The sequence below is a fragment of the Parasteatoda tepidariorum genome, chromosome 7, assembly GCF_982258835.1.
Source record: "Parasteatoda tepidariorum strain Cologne lab strain chromosome 7, Ptep-v5.0, whole genome shotgun sequence".
NCBI classification, from domain to species: Eukaryota; Metazoa; Arthropoda; class Arachnida; order Araneae; family Theridiidae; genus Parasteatoda; species Parasteatoda tepidariorum.
This window is the reverse complement of record NC_141761.1, coordinates 52,619,523-52,626,436: the sequence shown is the minus strand read 5'-3', so window position 1 is coordinate 52,626,436 and position 6,914 is coordinate 52,619,523.

Genomic DNA, 6,914 nt, shown 5'->3' with positions numbered 1-6,914 from the left:
AAACAATAATGTATATTATATGTTAATATAATGTATAATAGATATTAATACTTTAAACTTGATATTTACGAAATATAACTGACTGATTTTACAGAAGCCGAATAATGAACAATGCAATGAAACTTAATCTATTTCTGAAACGCATAACTTTGATCTAGAACAGTGGTTCCCAATTTCTTTCGATTACGGAACTCCAAATTGTCGAGCTTTTTTTGGCGGAACACCGCCTTCATAAAAAGTTCATAATCAGCTGTGAATATGGTAAAAAAAAATTCGTTTTGAAACATTTGCAGTGAAAAATAAAATTTATTAATTATTTTATTAATAATAGTCTTAAAATTAGGTTTTATATTCATAAATTGAATTTATAGGTTAGCAAAGACTTTCTGTATATAGTTTTGGGCGTATGCGTAAGTCACATTGAATTCTGCTCCAATTATTATTATGTTAGTCATATTAAATCATTATGAATTAGTCGTATTGAATTCGCTGAATTATGGTTTTTGAAAAATATTTGTTTTAAACTGTGAAAATACTGATCTGAGAAAAATAAAATTTATTCTTGAATCTGATTGTTTTATTTTGAATTTTAAAGATCGATGAGAAGTACTTATTCATTAATAAAAATGGATTATTTCATTTTTTCATTTAATTTTTCATTGAATAATTTCATAAAATAAACCGAATCATTAAATATATTAAAATGGCCTATCAAAGGATTCAAAAATAATTATTGGTTAAAATAAAAAGCCGCAACTCACGGAACTTCAGCGAATTTTTCTCGGAAAGCAAGGGTTTCGCGGTACCCCTTTTGAAAACCACCGATCTGGAAAACTTATTCCAGATTTCGTACATCGGGGGAAGAAAAGGGATTTAAATTGTCAATGCCGAGAAAATTGAAATGTTTGAAATGTGAATAACGTCAGGATATTTCATTAGAAAGATATTCCTTCAGAACAGTCAAGATATTTAATTAGAACGTCAAGATGTTTCTTTGGAACAAAAAAATAACTAAAATATTCAAAAAATTATTAAACTTTTTTAAAAACCGCCAATTCGGGGATATTTTCCCATTTATTTGAAAATTATCAGAATCGATGCATTATCTCTTTTGTTTGAAAATTTTCATCAGCCCAGATAATGCAACATTGGAGTAAGTACAGTGGTACCTCGAGATACGAGTGCCCTAACATACGAGTTATTTGAGATACGAGCTGTCGAGCGAGCGAAGTTTTGATTTGAGATACGAGTGACATTTGAGATACGAGGAACGGCCAGGCAAGTCCTTCTCATCCTCGACAATGCTCCTGCTCACCCACCAAACCTCGAACATGACATCCTCGAAGAGTTCAAGTTTATAAAGGTTTTCTATCTACCACCACTCCTATCCTGCAGCCCATGGATCAGCAGGTGATTTCTAATTTTAAAAAGCTGTACACTAAGCACCTGTTCCGGCGCTGCTTTGAGGTGACAGAAAACAGAAACCTCACCCTTCGAGAGTACTGGGAGGACAACTTTAACATCGTGATATGCCTCAGAATTATTGATCAGGCCTGGCTGAGCGTTGCAACGAGGACCTTGACCTCTGCATGGAAGAAGCTGTGGCCAGAGTGAGTCTGTAGCCGAAAATTGTTCTGTGACCAGAGTCTATAACTTCGAAGGATTCGAACCCAAAGTGCCAGTGGAGGAGGATATTGGGTCTCTGGGAAAATCCATGGACCTGGTGATGGGTGAGAGAGACGTGAACGAGCTCATCGAGGAGTACTCTCAGGAACTGACGACAGAGGAATTACAAGAGTTACCGTCGCAGCAGCATTCGGGGGTTCTGCGAGAAATTGGTTTCGAGGAAGAGCCAGAGGTGGAGGAGGTTATCTCTACAAGTGAGATAAAAGTGTTCTTGGGAATGTGGGCAAGAATTTCACAGTTCGTGCAAGGAAACATCCCGAAAAAGTTGCATCTGGTCGTGCATCGGAACTATTTCATGACACTCGCCTAACTCATTTCTGCAGCATTCTGAGAAGGAGGAAGAAACAAACCTCCTTGGACAGTTTTTTTTTAATCCAGCTAAAAAAGCAAAGACCGGTGAAGAGAAAAGCAGTGACTAAAATTAAGCATACAGTAGCATTTAAGATGTGTGCAACTTGCATTTAAGTGATCAAAATACAAACATGTATGCACACTTTATAAAACCAGTTTTTTTTTTTTTTTGCTTTACATTTTCTTTTATTATGTTTTTATACAATATTTGTCATTTATAAATACATTCTTATTCAAAAACACGTAACAAAAACAATTGGGGGTAGCATTTTTGGGGCTGGAACGGATTAATGTCATTTCAATTAATTTCAATGGGGAAAATTGCTTTGAGATACGAGAAAATTGACATACGAGCAAGGTTACGGAACGAATTAAACTCGTATCTCGAGGTATCACTATTTAAATATTAAAAAATTAGACCATAAGCGCATTTCATTTTCTCAGAACTGTGGCGTTTCTCCATTTTGACGTAACTGTTGCAAACTCATACCAGTTATGAAAATAGCGTATAATTGACAATGTAAATATCATTTGTAAATATCATATTTGTAGATTAAAATATTTATATCTATTGAATCCTATTATGTATAAGTTTAACAAAATAAAGCAATCTTTAATTATGCTGATTATACTATATCGTTTAAATAATTTTAATGTTGGTTGTAAGGTTTAAAAACTAATAATATAACAGCATTACATAAGAATATAACAGTTATTCAGAATTTTAATTGCAATTTATCAGATTCATTATGTACCGAGATCAAAATTCATTAGACTCTACTGAGATATATCCATGATAGATAAACGAGGAATGGAATAGATAAACTCCATTTCCTGAGATGGATTTTCTACGTTAAGACATACACCGAAGAGCCATTACATTATGACCACCCTGCTAATAACATGTAGGACCACCTTTAGCCCTCAAAACTGCTAGCACCGGCTGTGGCATTGATTCCACACGGTGCTGATAGGTAGTCTGAGGTATCTGGTACCAAGCGCTCACCAACTGGTCCTGCAATTCCCTCACATTGCGAGGGGGTAGCGTGGCAGCACGAATTTGGTTTTCCAAGTAGGACCACAAATGCTCTACTGGATTAAGGTCAGGTGAATTTGGGGGCCAAGACATGACTTGAAAATCACTGAAATGCTGCTCGACGATTCGACCCTTATGACATGGTGCATTATCCTGTTGGTAAACACCATCCCCAGCAGGAAAAACTTTTGCCATGAATGGGTGAACCTGGTCTGCAACCACGTTCAAGTAGCTTGCCGTCGTCAGGGATTGTTCTATGAGGATAATGGGTCCTAATGTACCCCATGAAGGCATTATTCCTGGGCGAGAAACCATGAAAACCTGGGCGAGCCCATTGTTATAGATGGAGGATGGTCATGATGTAATGGCTCGTCGGTGTATATCTGCAACGTGCATTACGGCACAATTTATTCATAGATTGTTGTTGTTTTCCTAGTTAATAAATGTACTTCGTAAAATATGAAATACAAAATATAAATTAAAGGTAAGGGGAAATGTGTCATTTATGAACCAATTCTAAATATTTGATTTATCATCAAAGTGGAGAAACCATAGATTTTCTTAGCAATCTCTAAATGGAGAAAAAAATCCCCTGCTCTCATGCTCCTGTAATATCTGAGGAGAAAAAAATTGCTAAGTCGTAGCAGTTCTTTCAAATTTTAACAACGGTAGATTTGACTGCTATGGTCGTCTGGCCGACTTGCTTATGTGATCTAGTACAACTTTTTTTTTGCACTTAGTAATACCTCAAAAAGTTGGTAAGACCCGCGATGGCTTAGGGGAAAGAATTAACGTTCGCCTTCCAATGAGGTAAACCGGGTTCGAATCCCAGCGATGGCTGGTCAATACGAATCCGCCTCCTGCTTGCCCCGACCACAGTGCTGACGTGAAATACCCTCAGTGGTAAACGGATCATGGGTTAGAGTTCTTTTCCCGTCAGGCTAACCTTGGGAAGTTCACGTGGTTTCCCTTAGGAAAATTTGCCATAGAGAAGCCTATGGTAATCTATGGCAACTTATGACTACCATAGAAATTTGTATAGCAAGATACCATACTCCTATGGTTACCATAGATATTTGTATGACACAACCCCATAAGCCTATGGCTACCATAGAAATTTGTATGGCAGTATACCATAGGTCAATGGTAACCATAAAGATTTTTATGGCAGTATACCATAGGCCAATGGTATTCACAAAGATTTATATGGCACGTCACCATTGGCCTCTGGCAACCATAGAAATTTGTATGGCAGTATACCATAGGGAAAAGCTGATCTAGATCCCCACCAACGAAACAACATCTCTTATGGAGTCCTCAAAAACATCTTCTAAAAGAAATAAATATCAATTTTTTCACCCCGAAGTTAATTAAATTCAACATGTAATCCCACAAGGCATTCCTGGTGAGTCTTTTCCGGCCTCCGGGTGGCCAATTTTTCCATTTTTAAGTGTTTGAAATCCGATGTTCCATTGATTTAGGCTTAGAGTATCAGACCGCCATATTAACGTGTCATCCACTACAAGTGGAATCCTTCGCTAACTTTGACTACTTATTTTAATATTTTTTCGATCTCATTCTTGGTCAAAAACATTTTATTGCAAACTTCTATGCGATTATATATCTGAATTTATTAAGTTTTTAATTTCCGGCGGTCTGGTACTTTTATTATCTGTATATTTTCAAAATATCTCGCGATTGGGTATAGGTTTCCGCTATGTTAAATTTTGCCATTTCTTAACGCTGACTTTGTACACTTTAATTAATATCTTGCTGTTTATATTTTTATCTAAAATTGCTATATTTCTTTCTCCCAACTGTTTCTGATTAAACGATATCTTTTTTTTTATTTTATCCCCTCCCTCTGATTTTATATAAATTTTTAAAGTCACATCACTTTTCCATTATTAATGGTGTTCTATTCCCCATAGCAATTTGTAAACAATCTTCATAATGAAAAACGCAGTTAAGTGCTTATCATCAAGCCAGATCCATCATTTCTTTAATAATTAAAATTTTTTAATTCTATTAACTTGTTCAGGGACAATTTCATTTTATTGCTGTGATATATCAATATCAAAGTCAGTGTTTACATTCTCATTAGTTTTTGATTTTAATTCCACTTAGGTTCTTGCAATGCTTTTTTACATTATCTTACGTATGTTAGGGCTTTATATTTTTATTTTGTGTTTAATTTTTTCTTGCCATTAAATTGTTTTTTATCATGTCTCTGTGTTTTACTATCTTACTACTAATATTTTTTAAGTATCCACATATATTTGTACAATGTTCTGTTACATATTTATACATAGCTTAGGGTCATCACTTAAGTAGATTTGCTGGATTACTGATTGACAATTGTTTTGCTTCAATATCATCAACGGGACAATCCCTGGCCATATCGTCTGCTGCTGTTACCAAAAATTCTTTTAACAATTTAATATTTCCTTAAGTTTACAACTTTTTCGTCATAGCGATTTCCTATACCCAATTAATTTTTATTTACTATCCCTGACAAAGTGTCAATAGCAATTATTAATTTTTCCAATTTTAATCATGTCTTAAACATGTTTTGTATTTACCAATGTTTCTATATTGCGTTCTCTTTTCTAACTGTGCTTAACACAACTCAACATAAATTTTCTGAGTTTTATATCCGTCACTAGTAGGGAATCAACTAATTTAGCCTGTTTCTTATTCTTAGCTTTTCATAGTCTAATACCCTCTTTTTTCTAGATAAAATTTTGTTCCCATGCCACTACTGGTTGCAGCGTTACATGTTCGGCTTTTGTACCGTTTGGTCTACTTTAAACTAATTTCGCTTCGACCACCGGCCCCACTCTTTATCTTTTGAGTTTTCATAGTATTTTATTGTTTTAGTAGTCTGTTTAATTTCTAGCTTAGTATCACATATCAAAATTTAAAAAAAATTCATACTCGCTCCGACCATCAGACCATAATTTTACTTCGCTTTCTTTTAGGTTACTATAATATCTGACGCTTATCTAACTAATTATGATATCAATCAATCAAATTAGCGTTTTTTATACTCGCTCCTACCTCCGGACCCACTTTCTATTTTCTTGTTTTTTACAGCTTTAACAAATATTGGCTGCCTGTACTCAATATATTTTGTTCCTAATCAACATAACCAATATTTTCCGCACTCGCTCCGACCACCGGACCCATTTTCAAACGGTTAGTGCTAATCGTTTAAAATTTATTTGAATAAGGACAGTATTCAGAAAGGATTCTGCACGTAAAACAGGGGAAGTTTATCAAAGAAATTTTTAAAAAAAGCTTTCTGGATATATATTAATTCTACTATTAGTAAGTTTTGCATTTTTAATATCCATTGCGAGAGATTCTTGTAAGTAATTATTTTTTGATGTATGATAAAATATCAACGAGAAATGTTGCCATAACTGTATGGCGAAGGTGCACCAGAGCGTATGGAAAAATATTTCTTCATAAGATGTAGCACATCTTAGTTTTATGGCAAAAATTTGCCATATAAAAAAATACCATAAGATATTCCCATGGGGTTCTGCCTATGGTAAAATTTTGCCATACACTTTTGCCATATACGTATGGCAAAATTTTGCCATACATGTATGGCAAAAATTTGCCATATAAAAAAATGTCATAGGATGTTCCTATGGGGTTTTTCCTATGGTAAAATTTTGCCATATACGTATGGCAAAATTTTGCCATACATGTATGTTAGAAAATGCCATAGGATATTCCTATGTGGTTTCGCCTATGGCACCCCAAAGGAATATCCTAAGGCATTTTTTATGGCAAATTTTCCTAAGGGCTTCCTCTCTATGTAATGCAAATG